This window comes from Pseudophryne corroboree, chromosome 1, assembly GCF_028390025.1.
Source record: "Pseudophryne corroboree isolate aPseCor3 chromosome 1, aPseCor3.hap2, whole genome shotgun sequence".
In the NCBI taxonomy this organism is placed as follows: domain Eukaryota; kingdom Metazoa; phylum Chordata; class Amphibia; order Anura; family Myobatrachidae; genus Pseudophryne; species Pseudophryne corroboree.
In genome coordinates this window covers 999,732,689-999,758,165 of record NC_086444.1, presented here as the reverse complement: position 1 = coordinate 999,758,165, position 25,477 = coordinate 999,732,689, and the positions used below count along the sequence as shown (strand labels likewise).

The 25,477-nt window shown below is 47.2% G+C and overlaps 1 protein-coding gene across 2 annotated transcripts in view; it reads right to left on the bottom strand.

Annotated features, from left to right (window-relative positions):
* Positions 1-22,996, bottom strand: part of CLCN3 (chloride voltage-gated channel 3) — a 226,538-nt gene extending 203,542 nt beyond the window's left edge. For both annotated transcript variants that reach the window (XM_063920625.1, XM_063920627.1), the window contains exon 1: positions 22,716-22,996. The gene's annotated coding sequence lies outside the window, so the exon portion shown is untranslated. The remainder of the gene's footprint in view (positions 1-22,715) is intronic.
* Positions 22,997-25,477: the final 2,481 nt, after the last annotated feature.

Sequence of the window (25,477 nt, the reverse complement as noted above, 5' to 3'; positions counted from 1 at the left end):
AGGGTCATAGGGGGAGGAGCCAGTGCACACCACCTGATCCTAAAGCTTTACTTTTTGTGCCCTGTCTCCTGCGGAGCCGCTATTCCCCCATGGTCCTTTCAGGAACCCCAGCATCCACTAGGACGATAGAGAAAATATGTAACACCTCCTTCATTGCCCTTAACAATTAACGTGTGGCCCTAAAGGAAAATACGTTTGTTTCTTCAGCGTCGACACTGGAGTCAGTGTCCATGTCTGTGTCTGTGTCGACCGACTGAGGTAAAATGGGCGTTTTAATGCCCCTGACGGTGTTTGAGACGCCTGGACAGGTACTATTTTGTTTGCCGGCCGTCTCATGTCGTCAACCGACCTTGCAGCGTGTTGACATTATCACGTAATTCCTTAAATAAGCCATCCATTCCGGTGTCGACTCCCTAGAGAGTGACATCACCATTACAGGCAATTGCTCCGCCTCCTCACCAACATCGTCCTCATACATGTCGACACACACGTACCGACACACAGCACACACACAGGGAATGCTCTGATAGAGGACAGGACCCCACTAGCCCTTTGGGGAGACAGAGGGAGAGTTTGCCAGCACACACCAAAACGCTATAATTATACAGGGACAACCTTCATATAAGTGTTTTTCCCTTATAGCATCTTAATATATATAATCATATCGCCAAATAAGTGCCCCCCCTCTCTGTTTTAACCCTGTTTCTGTAGTGCAGTGCAGGGGAGAGCCTGGGAGCCTTCCCACCAGCATTTCTGTGAGGGAAAATGGCGCTGTGTGCTGAGGAGAATAGGCCCCGCCCCCTTTTCGGCGGGCTTCTTCTCCCGTTTTTCTGAGACCTGGCAGGGGTTAAATACATCCATATAGCCCCAGAGACTATATGTGATGTATTTTTTAGCCAGAATAAGGTATTATCATTGCTGCCCAGGGCGCCCCCCCCAGCGCCCTGCACCCTCCGTGACCGCTGGTGTGAAGTGTGTGACAACAATGGCGCACAGCTGCAGTGCTGTGCGCTACCTCATGAAGACTGAAAAGTCTTCTGCCGCCGGTTTCTGGACCTCTTCACTTTTCGGCATCTGCAAGGGGGTCGGCGGCGCGGCTCCGGGACCGGACTCCATGGCTGGGCCTGTGTTCGATCCCTCTGGAGCTAATGGTGTCCAGTAACCTAAGAAGCCAATCCATCCTGCACGCAGGTGAGTTCACTTCTCTCCCCTAAGTCCCTCGTAGCAGTGAGCCTGTTGCCAGCAGGTCTCACTGAAAATAAAAAAACCTAATAACTTTTTCTAAGCAGCTCTTTAGGAGAGCCACCTAGATTGCACCCTGCTCGGACGGGCACAAAAACCTAACTGAGGCTTGGAGGAGGGTCATAGGGGAGGAGCCAGTGCACACCACCTGATCCTAAAGCTTTATTTTTGTGCCCTGTCTCCTGCGGAGCCGCTAATCCCCATGGTCCTGACGGAGTCCCAGCATCCACTAGGACGTCAGAGAAATATTGTTAAGTTCATCGGCGGGTGTGTACAGTCGCTAACAACATTGTTCCTAGATATCATGTCGGTAGTGCAGCACAACCAATGCTGATACATCTTGCAGATATATTGGTACATCTGCCTGTGTGTACGGCCGACCCGCTGACCCATATGCAGATTTCACTACCAGGTGCTGTGTCCAGGCATGTCGGGCGGCGGATTGGTGTGTATGTACAAGTCGTTTGTGCACAATACTTACCAAACCATTGCAGCGGTTGGCCAGTTGAGCGTCTGGCTGATCCATCATTCGGGTGTGAACCCACTCACCAAGAAGTACAGCTATAGGAGGTCATTCCGAGTTGATCGCAGCCAGCAACTTTTTGCTGCTGCTGTGATCAACTAGCACACGCTTATGGGGGAGTGTATTTTAGCCTAGCGGGGCTGCGATCGCTTGTGCAGCCCTGCTAAGCTAAAAAAAATTCAAGCAAAACTAGTCTAGGCCTATACCTACTTACCCTGTGCGATGGATCCAGCGATGATGGGCCCTGCTTGGACGTCACTCCTCCGCCCTCCGTTCTCCTGGACACGCCTGCGTTTTACTCACCACTCCCCATAAACTGCTCCAAATGCTCCGGTTCCGCCCTGGAACGCCTTCTTCCTGTCAATCTTCTTTGCGGTCCGTCCTGCAACCGCTTTCTTCTTTAGACGCAACGTAACCTGCGACCCCTGTCGCCGGGCAACATCGGGCGCGCACACACTGCGGCCGCCGCGCATGCGCATTCCGCACCTGTTCGCATCGCAGCAATAAACCGCTGCGTGCGAACGGGTCGGAATGACCCCCATTGTTCATTTGTTAGAAACCGGAAACAAGATGCTCCCACACGTTCCCGAGTTCTGGAACTACTTCCCTCACGCCATCAGAAGTTGGCACACAAACCACACATAGATGCAACTGTACGGCTATTACTTGTTCACACTATTTTCAAGGATGGAAAGTAGCCAACAACCAAAACATCATAATCAAGTATATTAAACTCATAGGACAAGTCATCAGACGTTATTTAGTGAATTTATATGTATACAGAATTTTAGTGTGACTGTACACGACAAAACTGTGAATAATATTAATTTCTAATAATGCAACACAGTGGTTCCTTATCCATACGAACTTGCAATCTATTAACAGCTGGAAAAGGGGTGATCGATTGGACGCTTCGGTCTCAGTGCGTAATAAAAAAAAAAAAAAGTAGCGAGATGATCCTGTCCCTCTTATTCCACAGACAAAATGACCTTGCCACACAATCTTCACTACCTCATTCCCTGTAAAAATAAGATTTTACTCACCGGTAAATCTATTTCTCGTAGTCCGTAGTGGATGCTGGGAACTCCGTAAGGATCATGGGGAATAGACGGGCTCCGCAGGAGACTGGGCACTCTAAAAGAAAGATTAGGTACTATCTGGTGTGCACTGGCTCCTCCCACTATGACCCTCCTCCAGACCTCAGTTAGGATACTGTGCCCGGAAGAGCCGACACAATAAGGAAGGATTTTGAATCCCGGGTAAGACTCATACCAGCCACACCAATCACACCGTATAACTCGTGATACTACACCCAGTTAACAGTATGAAATATAACTGAGCCTCTCAACAGATGGCTCAACAATAACCCTTAGTTAGGCAATAACTACATACAAGTATTGCAGACAATCCGCACTTGGGATGGGCGCCCAGCATCCACTACGGACTACAAGAAATAGATTTACCGGTGAGTAAAATCTTATTTTCTCTGACGTCCTAGTGGATGCTGGGAACTCCGTAAGGACCATGGGGATTATACCAAAGCTCCCAAACGGGCGGGAGAGTGCGGATGACTCTGCAGCACCGAAATGAGAGAACTCAAGGTCCTCCTCAGCCAGGGTATCAATTTTGTAGAATTTAGCAAACGTGTTTGCCCCTGACCAAGTTGCAGCTCGGCAAAATTGTAAAGCCGAGACCCCTCGGGCAGCCGCCCAAGATGAGCCCACTTTCCTCGTGGAACGGGCTTTTACTGATTTAGGATGCGGCAATCCAGCCGCAGAATGCTCCAGCTGAATTGTGCTACAAATTCAGCGAGCAATAGTCTGCTTAGAAGCAGGAGCACCTATTTTGTTGGGTGCCTACAGGATAAAAAGCGAGTCAGTTTTCCTGACTCCAGCCGTCCTGGAAATATAAATTTTTAAGGCCCTGACTACGTCCAGTAACTTGGAATCTTCCAAGTCCCTAGTAGCCGCAGGCACTACAATAGGTTGGTTCAAGTGAAAAGCTGATACCACCCTAGGGAGAAACTGGGGACGAGTCCTCAATTCTGCCCTATCCATATGGAAAATCAGATAAGGGCTTTTACATGACAAAGCCGCCAATTCTGACACACGCCTGGCCGAAGCCAAGGCCAATAACATGACCACTTTCCACGTGAGATATTTCAAATCCACAGTTTTAAGTGGCTCAAACCAATGTGATTTTAAGAAACTCAACACCACGTTGAGATCCCAAGGTGCCACAGGAGGCACAAAAGGGGGCTGAATATGTAGCACTCCCTTTACAAATGTCTGAACTCCAGGCAGTGAAGCCAATTCTTTCTGGAAGAAAATCGACAGAGCCGAAATCTGGACCTTAATGGAACCCAATTTTAGGCACATAGTCACCCCTGACTGTAGGAAGTGCAGAAAACGACCCAGCTGAAATTCCTCTGTTGGGGCCTTCCTGGCCTCACACCACGCAACATATTTTCGCCAAATACGGTGATAATGGTTTGCGGTTACTTCTTTCCTGGCTTTTATCAGCGTAGGAATGACTTCTTCCGGAATGCCCTTTTCCTTTAGGATCCGGAATTCAACCGCCATGCCGTCAAACGCAGCCACGGTAAGTCTTGGAACAGACAGGGCCCCTGCTGTAGCAGATCCTGTCTGAGCGGTAGAGGCCATGGGTCCTCTGATATCATTTCTTGAAGTTCTGGGTACCAAGCTCTTCTTGGCCCATCCGGAACCATGAGTATTGTTCTTACTCCTCGTTTTCTTATTATTCTCAGTACCTTTGGTATGAGAGGCAGAGGAGGGAATACATAAACCGACTGGTACACCCACGGTGTCACTAGAGCGTCCACAGCTATTGCCTGAGGGTCCCTTGACCTGGCGCAATATCTAGTTTTTTGTTTAGGCGGGACGCCATCATGTCCACCTGTGGCCTTTCCCAACGGTTTACCAACAGTTGTAAGACTTCTGGATGAAGTCCCCACACTCCCGGGTGTAGGTCGTGTCTGCTGAGGAAGTCTTCTTCCCAGTTGTCCACTCCCGGAATGAACACTGCTGACAGTGCTAAGACGTGATTTTCCGCCCATCGGAGAATCCTTGTGGCTTCTGCCATCGCCATCCTGCTTCTTGTGCCGCCCTGTCGGTTTACATGGGCGACTGCCGTGATGTTGTCTGATTGGATCAGTACCGGCTGGTTTTGAAGCAGAGGCCTTGCCAGACTTAGGGCATTGTAAATGGCCCTCAGTTCCAGAATATTTATGTGTAGGGACGACTCCTGACTTGACCAAAGTCCTTGGAAATTTCTTCCCTGTGTGACTGCCCCCCAGCCTCGAAGGCTGGCATCCGTGGTTACCAGGACCCAGTCCTGTATGCCGAATCTGCGGCCCTCTTGAAGATGAGCACTCTGCAGCCACCACAGTAGAGATACCCTGGTCCTTGGAGACAGGGTTATCAGCCGATGCATCTGAAGATGCGATCCCGACCACTTGTCCAAGAGGTCCCACTGAAAGGTTCTTGCATGGAACCTGCCGAATGGAATTTTGCTTCGTAAGAAGCTACCATTTTTCCCAGGACTCGTGTGCAGTGATGCACCGATACCTGTTTTGGTTTCAGGAGGTCTCTGACTAGAGATGACAGCTCCTTGGCTTTCTCCTGCGGGAGAAACACTTTTTTCTGTTCTGTGTCCAGAACCATCCCCAGGAACAGTAGGCGTGTGGTAGGAACCAGCTGTGACTTTGGAATGTATAGAATCCATCCGTGCTGTTGCAGCACTTCCCGAGATAGTGCTACTCCGACCAACAACTGCTCCTTGGACCTCGCCTTTATAAGGAGATCGTCCAAGTACGGGATAATTAAAACTCCCTTTTTTCGAAGGAGTATCATCATTTCTGCCATTACCTTGGTAAAGACCCTCGGTGCCGTGGACAGTCCAAACGGCAGTGTTTGGAATTGGTAATGGCAATCCTGTACCACAAATCTGAGGTACTCCTGGTGAGGATGGTAAATTGGGACATGTAGGTAAGCATCCTTGATGTCCAGGGATACCATGTAATCCCCCTCCTCCAGGCTTGCAATAACCGCCCTGAGCGATTCCATCTTGAACTTGAATTTTTTTATGTATGTGTTCAAGGATTTCAAATTTAAAATGGGTCTCACCGAACCGTCCGGTTTCGGTACCACAAACAGTGTGGAATAGTAACCCATTCCTTGTTGAAGTAGGGGCACCTTGACTATCACCTGCTGGGAATACAGCTTGTGAATTGCCTCTAGCACAGCCTCCCTGCCTGAGGGAGTTGTCGGCAAGGCAGATTTGAGGAAACGGCGGGGGGGAGACGCCTCGAATTCCAGCTTGTACCCCTGAGATACTACTTGAAGGATCCAGGGATCCACCTGTGAGCGAGCCCACTGATCGCTGAAATTTTTGAGGCGGCCCCCCACCGTACCTGGCTACGCCTGTGGAGCCCCCGCGTCATGCGGTGGACTCAGAGGAAGCGGGGGAAGAATTTTGATTCTGGGAACTGGCTGACTGGTGCAGCTTTTTCCCTCTTCCCTCGTCTCTGTGCAGAAAGGAAGCGCCTTTGACCCGCTTGCTTTTCTGAAGCCGAAAGGACTGTACCCGATAATACAGTGCTTTCTTAGGCTGTGAGGAAACCTGAGGTAAAAATTTTTCTTCCCAGCTGTTGCTGTGGATACGAGGTCCCAGAGACCATCCCCAAACAATTCCTCACCCTTATAAGGCTCTATGTGCCTTTTAAAGTCAGCATCACCTGTCCAGTGTCGGGTCTCTAATACCCTCCTGACAGAATGGACATTGCATTAATTCTGGATGCCAGCCGGCAAAATATCCCTCTGTGCATCCCTCATATATAAGACGACGTCTTATGTTCGCAAAATAGTATCCCTGTTTGACAGGGTTATAGACCACGCTGCAGCAGCACTATCTGCAGGTCTCAGTCTAGTACCTGAGTGTGTAAATACAGACTTCAGGATAGCCTCCTGCTTTTTATCAGCAGGTACCTTCAAAGTGGCCGTATCCTAAGACGGCAGTGCCACCTTTTTTGACAAACGTGTGAGCGCCTTATCCACCCTAGAGGATATCTCCCAGCGTAACTTATCCTCTGGCGGGAAAGGGTACGCCATCAGTAACTTTTTAGAAATTACCAGTTTCTTATCGGGGGAACCCACGCTTTTTCACACTTCATTCACTCATTTGATGGGGGGACAAAACACTACCTGCTTTTTCTCCCCAAACATAAAACCCTTTTTCTTTTTTTTTTTTTTAGTGGTACTTGGGTTAATGTCAGAAATGTGTAACACATTTTTTATTGCCGGGATCATGTAACGGATGTTCCTAGTGGATTGTGTATATGTCTCAACCTCGTCGACACTGGAGTCAGACTCCGTGTCGACATCTGTGTCTGCCATCTGAGGGAGCAGGCGTTTTTGAGCCCCTGATGGCCTTTGAGACGCCTGGGCAGGCGCGGGCTGAGAAGCCGGCTGTCCCATAGCTGTTACGTCATCCAGCCTTTTATGTAAGGAGTTGACACTGTCGGTTTATACCTTCCACCTATCCATCCACTCTGGTGTCGGCCCCACAGGGGGCGACATCACATTTATCGGCATCTGCTCTGCCATCACATAAGCCTCCTCATCAAACGTGTCGACACAGCCGTACCGACACACCGCACACACACACAGGGAATGCTCTGACTGAGGACAGGACCCCACACAGCCCTTTGGGGAGACAGAGAGAGAGTATGCCAGCACACACCAGAGCGCTATATAATTTTGGGATTAACACTATATTGAGTGAATTTTTCCCAATAGCTGCTTGTATATACAATATTGCGCCTAAATTTTGTGCCCCCCCTCTCTTTTTAACCCTTTGAGCCTGAAAACTACAGGGGAGAGCCTGGGGAGCTGTCTTCCAGCTGCACTGTGAAGAGAAAATGGCGCCAGTGTGCTGAGGGAGAAGCCCCGCCCCTTTTTCAACTGACTTTCTCCCGCTTTTTCTGGAATACTGGCAGGGGTAATTTTACATCTATATAGCCTCTAGGACTATATATGATGTAGATTTGCCAGCCAAGGTGTCATATATTGTCCTCAGGGCGCCCCCCCCAGCGCCCTGCACCCTCAGTGACCGGAGTGTGAAGTGTGCATGAGGAGCAATGGCGCACAGCTGCAGTGCTGTGCGCTACCTTGGTGAAGACCGAAGTCTTCTGCCGCCGATTTTCTGGACCTCTTCTTGCTTCTGGCTCTGTAAGGGGGACGGCGGCGCGGCTCCGGGAATGAACACCAAGGCCAGTTCCATGCGGTCGATCCCTCTGGAGCTAATGGTGTCCAGTAGCCTAAGAAGCCCAAGCTAGCTGCAAGCAGGTAGGTTCACTTCTTCTCCCCTTAGTCCCTCGATGCAGTGAACCTGTTGCCAGCAGGTCTCACTGTAAAATAAAAAACCTAAAATAAACTTTCTTTCTAGGAGCTCAGGAGAGCCCCTAGTGTGCATCCAGCTCGGCCGGGCACAGAAATCTAACTGAGGTCTGGAGGAGGGTCATAGTGGGAGGAGCCAGTGCACACCAGATAGTACCTAATCTTTCTTTTAGAGTGCCCAGTCTCCTGCGGAGCCCGTCTATTCCCCATGGTCCTTACGGAGTTCCCAGCATCCACTAGGACGTCAGAGAAATCAGGTTTACCTACTGCAGAGATAATAGGAATTGAGTTGGTAGAAATAATTTATTTCTTAGTCCAATTATAGTCTAAAGCATGAACATTTGTGAAAATTAGTATGGAAAAGGAAAGACAACTGTAAAATGTAAATGTCATTTGTATTTAGTAAATAAAATGAAAAAAATAAAAAACTACAAAAAATACAAAACAGGGACACTGGGTTGGGTATTGTTAAAGCTGGTTAACTTACAGGACGAAAAAGCAATAACCTTTTACACTAAAGTTCGAGCCGCTGCGGCTGCTGAATATAATCCTTAACCTACGTACTTTTAACCCACTTAGCGTACACAGGCCGTACCGTGTACGCACTCTGTGTACTCACGACGAACGGGCGTAATAAGTACACACTTTGCGTACACAGGCTTACACGCTGTAAGCACAATGCAGCTACACGTGTGGCTGAAATACACTTTAAACCTTTAGCAGGAAAGGAACACGATACCAATTGTATTTAAAAATGTTGGGATTCGACCCACCAACAGTTATTTACTCAAAGAGGGTTACAACGATAATACAAATACAATAAGAGAAAAGGTTACAATCAATGACACATACGTTTGTTTCACCAGCGCCCACCCGGTCTCGGTCCTCAGTCAATGAAGATAGATGACCTTCAGAGAATGTGAATGACCGGCCAGGCAGCATGGCTTTTATACATTTGTCCAAATCATGATACAATAGAATCTGTAATCTTTTCACCCATAGGTCAAAGGGCTGGTCATTTACAGTACAGGAGGGGTCATAGGTCGGTTTGAATAGGTGCACTTGCAGATGGTCGCCACTGGGTTCCCACCGAATATCAAGAGTACAGTAAATACAGTTAATATTAATATTCTGTCCCTGCGCATATCTATGCGCAGGAGCGTGCTATCTTCTGCAAACTGCTACCGAAATATTGCTCTTAAAATACTGTACAGCTGGATACCAAACACCACCTCCTAACCTAATTCTGTCCCCTCATATCCTGTAAAGGTGAATCCCTTTGTTGTTGTACCTTTTAAGCAAGTGTAACTCGCTGGTGTGGTGCATGTGGGGTATGTGTAAATCGTGCACTATGTGGATTAAATATGAAATATGTCTTTGTGGCTTTTCCATGCGAATGCAAATGCTACCGTAATTACTTATACCACGCGCTAATACGCACTACCGCGTGAGCATGTGCACGTACGGCAGTACAAGTACACACACGGAGGCCATCTGTGTGGTGTTTGTACGTGATGCGTGTGACAATATTTTTGACTTCGACAGTATGAAATCCCGTCAGTGGGGATCCAGACAATCAGAATACGGATGGAGGGATCCTGGCAGTCAGAATCCAGACGGACCACAGTATTTTTACACTACCCTAAGTGGTCCGTCTCCGCAACCCCACAGCCAAACCCTAACTACCCCCTGCAGCTTAACCCTAACCTCCCCAACCCCCAATGTCTAACACTAAACCTCCCTCTAGTGCAGGGGTAGCCAACCCTGGTCCTCGAGAGCTACCAACAGTGCACGTTTTCCAGGTCTCCTCACAGAATCACAAGTTAAGTGATTAGCTCCACCTGTGGATCTTTTAAAATGTGAGTTAGTAATGAGTACACCTGTGCACCTGCTAGGTGAGCTGGAAAACGTGAACTGTTGGTAGCTCTTGATGACCAGGGTTGGCTACCCCTGCCCTAGTGCATACCCGAACACCAGTACTTACCTCCAGGATCCATCTGTATTCTGACTTTTAAGATCCTGACTGCCTGGATTTTATCCGCATCCTGTAAAGGATATATCTCTGAAAACTGTGCCCAATGGTTTAGGTCTGCAGTTATGGCAAGTAGCTTATAAGAAAGTAGTGTTATAAGTGATATAGTATTACTATTGATTAACAGTAATCTATATAGCACTAGCATATTCCTTTATGCTTTACAATTGATATTTTATGAGTGAAAATCACTTTGTGTGTGTAATACAATCCAAAGGTTGGTATGTTTGTTTTTAACAGATGTTTACAATGTATACATGCTTAGACCGTTATTTTATAATTTATTACTTCCCAGCTGGAGACCAGGAAGCTAGTCCATGCAAAAAAAATACGGTTTGCAACTTGAAAGTGACGTTGGAGTGGATTGCAGCCTCTTGCTTATGCTTATGACTGATAAAATGTCCTGCTCACACTGTTTTTGCCTGCCAGTCTTAGTGCACCTTAAATCTTATTGTATGTGTTATATTCCTGCCCGTCATTTACAATTAATAAAAAAAACAGTTTGTCTTTAATATCTTACATTGGATATTCATAGTCAAACTGATTTCACCGACTTCAGTATGAAGCCCTAAACATGAAATACTATGGTAATTGTTTTCTAGGGAGGGTGTATAGTTGACTCATATTCTACTCCTCAGCTACCACCATAAATTAATTGTTTATGTTGCTATGTACTGTCAGCTTGACATGTTCCCCTTTAACACAATTTGATGCCGTCAAATGAAAAACTGTAAATAGCTATAACACCGGGAACTATCATTTCTTAGGTCACCAAACCTAGCTGTGAATTTACAAGAACTGCATTCTGTTATTTTCGTAATTCATTTGGTCCTATTTTTTGTATTTACCAAGTCTAAATGTATAAGAGATGCCAACCTTTTAAGCACTAAAAAATTTGTTTAGGTTTATAATAGCACTAAAAAAAGAAGATCCCACAAGTCAGTTTAATAATCAAATCACTGTGTACATGACCACCTCTCGGCTGTAGATGACTTACGTTGCCTCTAGTCTAACCGGTTTTTTTTACAAATGGGTCAGTTAAGATTAATTGATCAGATCATGATCAAATATAATGCAAAAAATAAAAAATAAAAGACACAAAGTAACATGCGTAGATAGATCTGGATTGTAGAAAGGACAACATACACAGCAAGGGTCACCACAAGGACTACAGTGGACTGGGAATAAGAAGGAACCCTGATCCACTACTGGTATTCCGTCACATCACTGCCCTGCTATCAACCAGCTAGATTGCCTTTGCGCGTTCGGATATCACTGTAACATCACCAGGATTACATGGTGCAAAGATGGTAGGTGATGGGGCACAGGCTGGGCATTACATGTGTTATGTAATAATAGCCTGGAACTAAAAAGCAAAGTAAAAATGATGTGTATAAGTTTAAAATACTACATTACTACCATAGTAATATAAAGGAGTGTGTGTTGCTATAAATAATATGTAACTTAACCCCCGAGGGTCTCAGTTTATAGTAACTATTACCAAGGTGCTACCTAATAATAGCATGCTGATTCAGTCTACTCTGCTGACACCAGGTCATAATGTTATATAGGGGAGCTGATCTAGAGAAATAGAGAATTGATTACGTCTGGCATTTGCTGTAATTCCCCTCTTAACATATGTTTAACTATCAAATTTACCATCAAACCACAACACTAATCATTTTAATAGTAGTGATTATGGGCAGATTAGTTAATATGAAGGTTTGTATACTAACTACAGTACTTGACAGATATTGGGTGTACAAAAAATAAAATGGACTTCTCACTTTATGTCACTTTTGTTTTCAATGTTTTGCTCGAGATTAATTGTCCAAAAGGGGATTTCTAGCATAGGAAGCGTTTAACCAATAAGAGTGTATTTAATAAGCCACCTATCAATAGTTGCCCAAAGTGCACTATTTTGGAGTACTTATCTTCTCCATAAGTTGTATTTAAGATTTGTATTTTTTTTTATAAAAATGTTGAACTGTTGCATTTTTATTATTGTAATTTACAGAAATTGTAATTCCAAAAGGGATTGTGAGCATTGTTAATTAAGGAAGTGGAGATGGGCGATGCGGCATAATGGAGGACTGCGTCATCATGCTCCACCCACAGTTCCTGGACTTGTCCTTACATACTAATTAGCCACCATGCCACACACTGATCACCTCACGCTGTGGCAGCATTGCATACACTGTTCATAGAGAACTGTTCATGTGCTCTGTTCTGAGACGGCCCAAAACAAACGGCAGTCAGTCAGTGCAATGTTTTCTTATGATTTCTGACAGTGAAGTGGCAGAGACCTACATAAAGTTTGCTTACTGTGGGCCCTGTGCTTAACATTATGTCGTTCGTTTTCAGTGACAACTCCTTCTCAGGACGACAGATACACAAAATGCAGATGTAGATTTACTTTGAAACAATTACAAAAACATAAAACAAAACCCTGTTCGCGCAATACGTACCACGCAGGTAATCCGTTCTCTAAATAAAGTTGTGCTTTTCTTCCAAGTGTCTCTCAGGGAGACAGCAGATAACCAGCTACTATGCGGATGAGGGTTAATGAGTAAAAGCAGCAATCTGGTCTCATGATTCCGGCTGGACATGTGCTTCAGATCATGCTTCACAGAGATGAATAATAGGCATTTAGAAAGAAAGCACCAGAGACGTACAAAGAAATTACAGATTGGCCACACCCTGAAAATTATAATATAGAAATATATCTGCTAATGAATACCATGGCTGTTGACTTTCTGTACTGTTCTGATGCAGACATGAGAAATGAGCTGAGCAATATATATATATATATATATATATATATATATATATATATATATATATATATATATATATATATATATATATATATAATAAAATATTAGAATTTAATTTCTCTTTTACTGCATAAAAAAGTTTCAAAGAATGAATCCGCTAAGTAGTTTAGTTTCTACTAATTATTCCCTCTAATTATATTCTGTAAAGAATGAATCTAAATTATTTCATGTTCATAACAGTTATGCTTGCAAAAAGCTAGATGAATGAAGGGTGCAAGAGGTACAAAAAAGGTCTTGCACTGGGGGGAAAAAATACAAGAATGTGTAATAATAATAATAATAATAATAAAAAAATATTATTATTAATCTAAACATTCAATAGTTTAAATAAACATTAAATTTTTTGTCAGACATGACTTGCTACAGAATCACAGAGCAGATAAGTTGAATTGTAAATAAAATAAAGGTGGTAAAAACCCATCATAAGTGGTAGCCATAGCTGCCCAATCTACCATGTAAATACTTATTTGTGTTTTAATGGTTGCTGCAATTTCTCTGAAAAAATCTTTTAAGTTCCAAATTCCTGATAACCGGTTCTGTATAAAACCCATAGGCAGCAGAAAATTGTCTAGCCATTTTGTTTGACACTAATACTATATGAAAAGTAACAGAAGATAATAAGAATTTACTCACCGGTAATTCTATTTCTCGTAGTCCGTAGTGGATGCTGGGAACTCCGTAAGGACCATGGGGAATAGCGGGCTCCAAAGGAGACTGGGCACTCTAAGAAAGAATTAGGACTACCTGGTGTGCACTGGCTCCTCCCTCTATGCCCCTCCTCCAGACCTCAGTTAGGGAAACTGTGCCCGGAAGAGCTGACACAATAAGGAAGGGATTTGGAATCCCGGGTAAGACTCATACCAGCCACACCGTACAACTCGTGATACTATATCCAGTTAACAGTATGAACAACAACTGAGCCTCACGAACAGATGGCTCATAACAATAACCCTTTAGTTAGGCAATAACTATATACAAGTATTGCAGACAATCCGCACTTGGGATGGGCGCCCAGCATCCACTACGGACTACGAGAAATAGAATTACCGGTGAGTAAATTCTTATTTTCTCTGACGTCCTAGTGGATGCTGGGAACTCCGTAAGGACCATGGGGATTATACCAAACCTCCCAAAACGGGCGGGAGAGTGCGGATGACTCTGCAGCACCGAATGAGCAAACTCAAGGTCCTCCTCAGCCAGGGTATCAAACTTGTAGAATTTTGCAAATGTGTTTGAACCCGACCAAGTAGCAGCTCGGCAAAGTTGTAAAGCCGAGACCCCTCGGGCAGCCGCCCAAGAAGAGCCCACTTTCCTCGTGGAATGGGCTTTTACAGATTTAGGATGCGGCAGTCCAGCCGCAGAATGTGCAAGTTGAATTGTGCTACAGATCCAGCGAGCAATAGTCTGCTTAGAAGCAGGAGCACCCAGCTTGTTGGGTGCATACAGGAAAAATAGCGAGTCAGTTTTCCCGACACCAGCCGTCCTGGAAACATATTTTCAGGGCCCTGATTACGTCCAGTAACTTGGAATCCTCCAAGTCCCGAGTAGCCGCAGGCACCACAATAGGTTGGTTCACATGAAAAGCTGAAACCACCTTAGGAAGGAATTGGGAACGAGTCCTCAATTCCGCCCTATCCATATGAAAAATCAGATAAGGGCTTTTACATGACAAAGCCGCCAATTCTGATACACGCCTGGCCGACGCCAAGGCCAACAGCATGACCACTTTCCACGTGAGGTATTTTAGCTCCACGGTTTTAAGTGGCTCAAACCAATGCGACTTTAGGAAATCCAACACCACGTTGAGATCCCACGGTGCCACTGGAGGCACAAAAGGGGGCTGAATATGCAGCACTCCTTTAACAAAAGTCTGAACTTCAGGCAGTGAAGCCAGTTCTTTTTGTTAGAAAATCGACAGAGCCGAGATCTGGACCTTAATGGAACCCAATTTTAGGCCCATAGTCACTCCTGACTGTAGGAAGTGCAGAAATCGACCGAGCTGAAATTCCTCCGTTGGGGCCTTCCTGGCCTCACACCAAGCAACATATTTTCGCCATATGCGGTGATAATGCCTTACGGTCACATCTTTCCTAGCTTTAATCAGCGTAGGAATGACTTCCTCCGGAATGCCCTTTTCTTTTAGGATCCGGTGTTCAACCGCCATGCCGTCAAACGCAGCCGCGGTAAGTCTTGGAACAGACAGGGCCCCTGCTGCAGCAGGTCCTGTCTGAGCGGCAGAGGCCATGGGTCCTCAGATCATTTCTTGAAGTTCTGGGTACCAAGCTCTTCTTGGCTAATCCGGAACCACAAGTATAGTTCTTACTCCTCTCCTTTTTATTATTCTCAGTACCTTGGGTATGAGAGGCAGAGGAGGGAACACATAAACCGACTGGTACACCCACGGTGTCACTAGAGCGTCCACAGCTATCGCCTGAGGGTCCCTTGACCTGGCGCAATATCTTTTTAGCTTTTTGTTGAGGCGGGACGCCATCATGTCCACCTGTGGCCTTTCCCAATGGTGTACAATCATTTGGAAGACTTCTGGATGAAGTCCCCACTCTCCCGGGTGGAGGTCGTGCCTGCTGAGGAAGTCTGCTTCCCAGTTGTCCACTCCCGGAATGAACACTGCTGACAGTGCTAACACATGATTTTCCGCCCATCGGAGAATCCTTGTGGCTTCTGCCATCGCCATCCTGCTTCTTGTGCCGCCCTGACGGTTTACATGGGCGACCGCCGTGATGTTGTCTGACTGGATCAGCACCGGCTGGTGTTGAAGCAGGGGTCTTGCCTGACTTAGGGCATTGTAAATGGCCCTTAGTTCCAGAATATTTATGTGTAGGGAAATCTCCTGACTCGTCCATAGTCCTTGGAAGTTTCTTCCCTCTGTGACTGCCCCCCAACCTCGAAGGCTGGCATCCGTGGTCACCAGGACCCAGTCCTGTATGCCGAATCTGCGGCCCTCTAGAAGATGAGCACTCTGCAGCCACCACAACAGCGACACCCTGGTCCTTGGAGACAGGGTTATCAGCCTATGCATCTGAAGATGCGATCCGGACCACTTGTCCAACAGATCCCACTGAAAGATCGTTGCATGGAACCTTCCGAATGGAATTGCTTCGTAAGAAGCTACCATCTTTCCCAGGACTCGCGTGCAGTGGTGCACCGACACCTGTTTTGGTTTTAGGAGGTCTCTGACTAGAGATGACAACTCCTTGGCCTTCTCCTCCGGGAGAAACACCTTTTTCTGTTCTGTGTCCAGAACCATCCCCAGGAACAGTAGACGCGTTGTAGGAACCAGCTGCGACTTTGGAATATTCAGGATCCAGCCGTGCTGTTGTAGCACTTCCCGAGCTAGTGCTACTCCGATCAACAACTGTTCCCTGGACCTCGCCTTTATAAGGAGATAGTCCAAGTACGGGATAATTATAACTCCCTTTTTTCGAAGGAGTATCATCATTTCGGCCATTACCTTGGTAAATACCCTCGGTGCCGTAGACAGACCAAACGGCAACGTCTGGAATTGGTAATGACAGTCCTGTACCACAAATCTGAGGTACTCCTGGTGAGGAGGGTAAATGGGGACATGCAGGTAAGCATCCTTGATGTCCAGTGATACCATGTAATCCCCATTGTCCAGGCTTGCAATAACCGCCCTGAGCGATTCCATTTTGAACTTGAACCTTCTTATATAAGTGTTCAAGGATTTCAAATTTCAAATGGGTCTCACCGAACCGTCCGGTTTCGGTACCACAAACACTGTGGAATAGTAACCCCGTCCCTGTTGAAGGAGGGGTACTTTGGTTATCACCTGCTGGGAGTACAGCTTGTGAATCGCCTCCAGCACCGCCTCCCTGTCTGGGGGAGTAGTTGGCAAGGCTGATTTGAGGAAACGGCGAGGGGGAGACGTCTCGAATTCCAGCTTGTACCGTGAGCGAACCCACTGGTCGCTGAAGTTCCGGAGACGGGCCCCCACCGCACCTGGCTCCACCTGTGGAGCCCCAGCGTCATGCGGTGGACTTAGAGGAAGCGGGAGAGGACTTTTGTTCCTGGGAACTTACTGTTTGGTGTAGCTTTTTCCCCCTACCTCTGCCTCTGGGCAGAAAGGACGCGCCTTTAACTCGCTTGCCTTTCTGGGGCCGAAAGGACTGTACCTGATAATACGGTGCTTTCTTTGGCTGTGAGGGAACATGGGGTAAAAATGTCGACTTCCCAGCCGTCGCTGTGGAAACGAGGTCCGAGAGACCATCCCCAAACAATTCCTCACCCTTGTAAGGCAAAACCTCCATGTGCCTTTTAGAATCCGCATCACCTGTCCACTGCCGAGTCCATAATACTCTCCTGGCAGAAATGGACATTGCATTTATTCTAGATGCCAGTTGGCAAATATCCCTCTGTGCATCTCTCATGTATAAGACTACGTCTTTAATATGCTCTACAGTTAGCAATATAGTGTCCCTGTCAAGGGTATCAATGTAATCAGACAGGGAATCTGACCACGCAGCTGCAGCACTGCACATCCATGCTGAAGCAATAGCCGGTCTCAGTATAATACCTGAGTGTGTATATACAGACTTCAGGATAGCCTCCTGCTTTCTATCCGCAGGTTCCTTTAGGGCGGCCGTATCCGGAGACGGTAGTGCCACCTTCTTTGACAAGCGTGTGAGCGCTTTATCCACCCTAGGGGATGTCTCCCAACGTATCCTATCCTCTGGCAGGAAAGGGTACGCCCTTAGTAACTTTTTGGAAATTACCAGTTTCTTATCGGGGGAAACCCACGCTTCATCACACACTTCATTTAACTCTTCAGAAGGGGGAAAAACCACTGGTTGCTTTTTCTCCCCAAACATAATACCCTTTTTTGTGGTACCAGGGTTAATGTCAGAAATGTGCAACACATTTTTCATTGCCGTAATCATGTAACGGATGGCCCTATTGGAATGTACACTAGTCTCATCGTCGTCGACACTGGAGTCAGTATCCGTGTCGACATCTGTGTCTGCCATCTGAGGTAGCGGGCGTTTTTGAGCCCCTGATGGCTTTTGAGACGCCTGGGCAGGCACGGACTGAGAAGCCGGCTGTCCCACATCTGCTATGTCATCAAACCTCTTATGTAAGGAGTTGACACTGTCACGTAATTCCTTCCACATATCCATCCACTCAGGTGTCGACCCCGCAGGGGGTGACATCACATTTATCGGCACCTGCTCCGCCTCCACATAAGCCTCCTCATCAAACATGTCGACACAGCCGTACCGACACTCCGCACACACACAGGGATTGCTCTGACTGAGGACAGGACCCCACAAAGTCCTTTGGGGAGACAGAGAGAGAGTATGCCAGCACACACCACAGCACTATAAATCACAGGGATGTACACTATAATGAATGATTTTACCCTATAGCAGATAGATAGATAGATAGATAGATAGATAGATAGATAGATAGATAGATAGATAGATAGTATTTGCGCCTAAATTTAGTGCCCCCCCTCTCTATTTTACCCTATTGAGCCTGGAAACTGCAGGGGAGAGCCTGGGGAGCGTCCTTCCAGCTGAGCTGTGAGAGGAAATGGCGCCAGTGTGCTGAGGGAGATAGCCCCGCCCCCTTCACGGCGGACTTCTCCCGCTTTTTTTATAGATATATGGCAGGGGATTTTACACATATATTGTCTTAATGACTATATTATGTGTATTTTTTGCCAATGTAAGGTAATCTTATTGCAGCCCAGGGCGCCCCCCCCCCCCAGCGCCCTGCACCCATCAGTGACCGGAGTGTGAGGTGTGCATGGGGAGCAATGGCGCACAGCTGCAGTGCTGTGCGCTACCTTAATGAAGACCGGAGTCTTCAGCCGCCGATTTCCTGGACGTTCTTCTTGCTTCTGGCTCTGCAAGGGGGACGGCGGCGCGGCTCTGGGACCGGACGACCGAGGCTGGTGTCCAGTAGCCTAGAAGCCCAAGCTAGCTGCAAGCAGGTAGGTTCGCTTCTCTCCCCTAAGTCCCTCGTAGCAGTGAGTCTGTTGCCAGCAGATCTCACTGAAAATAAAAAACCTAAATATACTTTCTTTTCTAGAAGCTCAGGAGAGCCCCTAGTGTGCATCCAGCTCGAGCCGGGCACAGATTCTAACTGAGGTCTGGAGGAGGGGCATAGAGGGAGGAGCCAGTGCACACCAGGTAGTCCTAATTCTTTCTTAGAGTGCCCAGTCTCCTTCGGAGCCCGCTATTCCTCATGGTCCTTACGGAGTTCCCAGCATCCACTAGGACGTCAGAGAAATTATTATTATTACTACTATTACTACTACTACATGGAATAACAATCAGTTTACTGAAGTACAGAGTTTGAGCTTGGTGGTGCATGGAATATTGCCCGCCTAACTATATATGCTTTAGCAGACTTTTGTTTGGATATTGCATTACAAACTGGAAAATTTTAGTAGCACACTGCGGAAAAAAAAAAAAAACTTACATTTTCCTACTCAAAATATTAAGGGCCTGATGCACAGTGAAATTGTCTTGTGCATGCCCGGAAAGGTGGGCATACAAATATGCATCTATGCCCAGTTCTAGCACTTACACAAGCGTATGCCTGGAGAAGCACGATGGGGAAAGAAGGGGCGTTCCAGTGAAAGCAGAGCGCAGCAAAGGAGTGTATAAGTCTGAGAAAGCCACACAATCTGAGGGTGGTCATGGGCAGGTGCAAACACCGAAGGATGATGTTAGTATATACAGTATATGATATACAGTACGTCACATTTGACTGTCAAATTTACAGAAATATCTTGCAGTGATTTCAGCTTTGCATATTCACGCAATACAGATTGCACCTGCGTTTTCGGGTGCAATTGCGGCCAATTCTGTATCAGTCCCACAGTATTTTCTGAATGTTCTGGAGGTACTGCATGCAGAAAAAAAGAAGCTACAAATTACTCGTAAAAGCAGTAAGCAGAGAGCATGTGCTCTGAACCAGGTAACTGGCTTATACAGTACCATCCATCTTAATATACCTGCATTTTCCAGTTTATTTGCTGTGCTGAAGCTCTATCAGCACCAATGTCAGTGGATGAAAGCTGCTAGAATGAAATGATCCAATAATACTTAATGGCTGTCTATTAAAATACACATACATTTTTATTTTTTTTTATTATTTTTTTTTTGGGGGGGTTCAATAAAAGGACCTAGACAACCTATGCTGTCTGGCCCCACCCCCTTTATTTTGCTTCTCCCACTACTGACTGCTGCTCATCTCTCTCCCCCGAACTTTCTTTAGGTGGGTACACACTGGCCGATATGTCGGCCGTTCTCTTGTACGGACGATATATCGCGGGTCAGTCGGCCAGCGTGTACAGCCGATATGTCTGTGAACTCCGTCGTTCACAGACATATTGCGTCGGCCCCGCAGCACAGCCGACGGTATATTGGCGCTTCGCTGTGTGTTGTACACATGCTGCGGCGGCCGGCGGTGATTGACAGCTGAACTGGGCGGGCGTGTGTACACGCCCACCCAGTTCATGACGCCAGTCCCCGACGGATGGGCAGTGTGTATGCACAACACACTGCCCGATCCGTCCATAGATATATCTGCCAATCAATTGATCGGCAGATATATCTGTCAGTGTGTACCCACCTTTAATTCGCCAGGCCCCCGCTACCACACTTACCACATTCCTGTTGGCTGGATGGATCCTCCTCTTCTGCAGTGCTAGGTCTGTCCAATCTTCCTTGCAGTGGGACCTGTTGGACGGACAGAGTGTGGCCCGACTTACTGGGCATGCATGTTGGAGACAGGACAGATCTTGGTACCAAACTCTGGCCTGCTGTTCCCAGCCCACCCCCACCACGATGGCAGGTCTGTATTGTCTCCCTCATACTGGGAACAGTTAGGGAGCGCACCAAGGCTTCCACTGTGCCTCCAGTGCGGAGACGGGACAGACCTTATACAATTATTATACAGGTTGAGTCTCGCAAATCCACAATTCTTAAATAAAGAATTTTTTAGTCGAGGCTGAGATAGTGATACCTTTGCTTTCTGATGATTCAATGTATACAAACTTTGTTTAATGCATAAAATTATTACAAATATTGTATAAAATTATCTGTGTAGAAGGTGACTATGAAACTAAATGCATTCTGTGAATAGACTTTCTATGCCAAAGATATCTCATTTTGAAATATTTGCCTACCATAATACAGAAAAATCAAATTACCTCTGGTCCCAAGCATTGCGGATATAGGAGACTCAACCTGCATAAACACACACTAAGTCAAACTCTGCTCCTTGTCTTCTTCTGTCACAAGGAGCAATACACAATACAAATGATCTGCACACACTTGCCGAGAAAGCAAACAACGTCTCTCATTATCCCTTCCTGAGCAACGCTGTTTACTATTGCTGCATTCAGATCGCAAATGCCGGATCCTACCCGGTAAGAGAAACGTCTACTTACCGGGTGGGATCCGGCATTTGCGCTCCGTTGCTGGCTTTCCGACCCGGCAATTTTCCGGGTCGGTTGCCATAGCAGCGGAGGGTGCAGCAGCAGCAGGGGTGGAGGCGGCGCCGGGAGATGAGCTCATCTCCTGCGCCGCCTCTGCCTATGCTGTGAATGGGAGCCGTGTCGCATCGGAACGGCTCCCATTCACACTGCGCCTGACCCGGTAATCAACCCGATAATAACCCTTCTTTTTTACCGGGTTGAATTACCGGGTCAGGCGACCCGCTAATTCTGAAAAGGACCTTTCACATCGCACACTGACCCGTTTCGACACGGCAATATGCCGTGTCGATACCGGGTTTTTAGTGCGATGTGATAGGGGTATAAATTGGCCAGTGTGTATGCCGCCAATAACGACACTCGCTGTCGGCCGTGCATGCAGCTTAATTTGGACTGTCGTCCAAAAACTGCATGCACGGCCCGGCCGCGGTGTGACGTCACTGAGAGATATAGTCGTCATATCGCTCAGTGTGTACGCTATCCCTCCGCCCACCCGTCCGTCCCGGGAGGGTAAAAAACTAGGCGACAACACTCATAGAGAACATCGCCTTGTGTGTACCCACCTTAAGATGTGAGCTGACATTTCGGTATCTGTAATATAGTTCCAGCAGGGATCCCAGACTAAAGTATTACAGATATTGTGAGACCATACTGAGTGTTGTCTGCTTTTCTAGCCCTGAGTGCCACTTCATTTGTGTTTTATATACACTGTCCTTAGTGGATTCACAAATATACACACATATACATATTGGTTTGGATTTTTTGTACGAGTATGATCAACAAAGAAATCTGGTTCTGGTAACTTGAAATGTAGCCAAATAAACTGAGGACAATCAAGAAGCGACTGAAGTGAGAACGCCCCCATTGCCCAATAACTTGTAAACGGAAAAGACAAATTGTATTTGGTACGCCTGTCAGACATGATACTCCCTACCCACCTTACAGGACTAGACACATGCACCACGGAGAGGATCACATGGAAAGCATGTGCCCTTCCTCTGCCCAGGAGCTTCCTATTACAGTGTTTACAGTGGGTGGAGGGGCAGCTGCTGTATCCCTGCTCCCACGGCTCCCCTTGGAGTAGTGTAGCAAGGACCGCAGTACACAGGCCTGCCCCGGCTACCAGCGATATATACAGCCATGGTGTGCAGGCCGCGGCGCAACTGCTGTGGTCTCCTACCTGTCCCGAGTGTCCGGGGGAACCGCCTGCTCCCCCGGCAGGGTGCTGCCGCATCCTCCCCCTCTGGGTCTGTTGGGGCCGGGGCAGCGTCTGGGTGAGGGCGTCAGACGGGGATGGTCAGGAGTTGGGCGATCGCCTCTACCTGCTGCTGCTGGGGGAGGAACCGCACATCCGAGACCCGCTTCCGGGCAGCTGCTGAAGCTGTTGCTAGGGAGTGGTGGTCGTTGCTAGGGAAGGCCCCAACTCGGGCGTGAGTGATGCGGGCATCAGCTGATTATCCGGGTGTCAGACGCTACACACCGTGCAGCAATGTGTGTTATTTACCATCATCATCACCTGTGACCCGGCTGCTGCAGGCTGATGCTTTGTGGTTTAGTATATACTGTACGTGTGTGTGCAGCAGCAGCTTACAGCCTAGTGCCAGCAGCATCACTATGCTCTAATAATAATGAGGGTATAAAGTTCATACAATCATTATTAGTGCAAACTGATGCTAGCACGGTACACACACCACACGCACACACACAGTACACACACCCAGGGCCGGATCTTGCCCTTGTGGCGCCCCGGGCAAAAATAGGGACGTGGCTTCATATGGAGGCGTGGTCAGTTACGCCACCATTTGTGCCCCCTGTAGCGCAGCTGGAAAAAAAATAAAAGTATACTTACAATCCCCGCTCCTGATTCCAGACCTCCGCCGGCGCCGCTCTTCTCCTGTCCTCGGATGGTTGTGTCTGTCCTCGGATCTATGGGAGAGACGTCATTACGTCTCTCCCATAGCACAGCATAGACACTAGAGGTCAATTATGACCCCTAGTGTCTGTGCCACTATGCTGTGCGGTGCGCGATGACGCTTAGCGTCTAGTTTCCCTTCATGGAGAGGACCTTTGCTGTGCGGTGCGCGATGACGTCATCGCGCACAGCAGTCCGCTTTATGAAGGGAAACTAGACGCTTAGCGTCTGGTTCCCTTCAAAGTGGGGGACCTGCGGGGGGCACAGTGGCGGATCTTGCCATGGTGCGGCGCCCTCCAGTTGGCGCCGGCGCCCTCCGGAAGGCGGCGCCCCGGGCAAAAGTACTGCTTGCCCGTGGCAAGATCCGCTACTGCACACACCACACGCACACACACAGTACACACTCATAGACAGTGCACACACCACACGCACGTTCTGATGTTAATTTTTTCTTCTTTAATTTGAAGTTGATCAGTTTATGTTCTTGATAATATACAGTGAATGTTATCTCTGCTTTTGCAGACTGGGATGTAGCTTTCATAAAAGTAGGAGTTTATATGCAATATTGCTCAGGAACAGTATGTAGCAAGATGTTCTGCTTTGATGCTTTATAAAAAGCATGATAGTAAACAGATAATAGAAAATAAAATGTCTCCTGCAGTATCTAAGGCTTTCAACAAGGTATTTATTTCTTGATTCACTGTAACCAGGATGGGATCATCTAACCCAGGGGTGTCAAACTTGTGTCCTGCAGGCTGCATGTGGCCCCTACTGCATCCTTTTGCGGCTCACGGTTAGAGGTCCTTATGTGGTGTGGCAAAATGGCATATTTACTTGCATCCAGCAATATAAGACCTGTATGTAATGTCTAAATGTATGATGTGAAACATGGATACCAGCCTGTCCTCTAGGTGAACTCATAGCTACACAGATATGGGCGTAGAGGACACTTGATGTATAGTGGGGAGTCAGAGGTTAGTTTATGGCCCTTATCTAAGAAGCTATAAACTATAGTTAGAAGAGACATTACAGAAAAGCCAGGCCAGGTTAAGAAAGCTGACCTCTTGAAACTTAAGACAATGGTCCATGTCCCGGCATCTTGTAAATAAATAAATTAAATTTCTCTAACGTCCTAAGTGGATGCTGGGGACTCCGTAAGGACCATGGGGAATAGCGGCTCCGCAGGAGACTGGGCACAAAAGTAAAGCTTTAGAACTACCTGGTGTGCACTGGCTCCTCCCCCTATGACCCTCCTCCAAGCCTCAGTTAAGATTTTGTGCCCGAACGAGAAGGGTGCACACTAGGTGGCTCTCCTGAGCTGCTTAGTGAAAAGTTTTAGGTTTTTTATTTTCAGTGAGACCTGCTGGCAACAGGCTCACTGCATCGAGGGACTAAGGGGAGAAGAAGCGAACTCACCTGCGTGCAGAGTGGATTGGGCTTCTTAGGCTACTGGACATTAGCTCCAGAGGGACGATCACAGGCCCAGCCATGGATGGGTCCCAGAGCCGCGCCGCCGGCCCCCTTACAGAGCCAGAAGACAGAAGAGGTCCGGAAAATCGGCGGCAGAAGACGTCCTGTCTTCAACAAGGTAGCGCACAGCACCGCAGCTGTGCGCCATTGCTCTCAGCACACTTCACACTTCGGTCACTGAGGGTGCAGGGCGCTGGGGGGGGCGCCCTGAGACGCAATAAAAACACCTTGGATGGCAAAAAATGCATCACATATAGCTCCTGGGCTATATGGATGCATTTAACCCCTGCCAGAATACATAGAAAAACGGGTGATAAGGCCGACGATAAGGGGGCGGAGCCTATCTCCTCAGCACACTGGCGCCATTTTCCCTCACAGCTCCGTTGGAGGGAAGCTCCCTGGCTCTCCCCTGCAGTCACTACACTACAGAAAGGGTTAAAAAAGAGAGGGGGGGGCACTAATTAGGCGCAGTATTAACTATACAGCAGCTATAAGGGGAAAAACACTTATATAAGGTTATCCCTGTATATATATAGCGCTCTGGTGTGTGCTGGCAAACT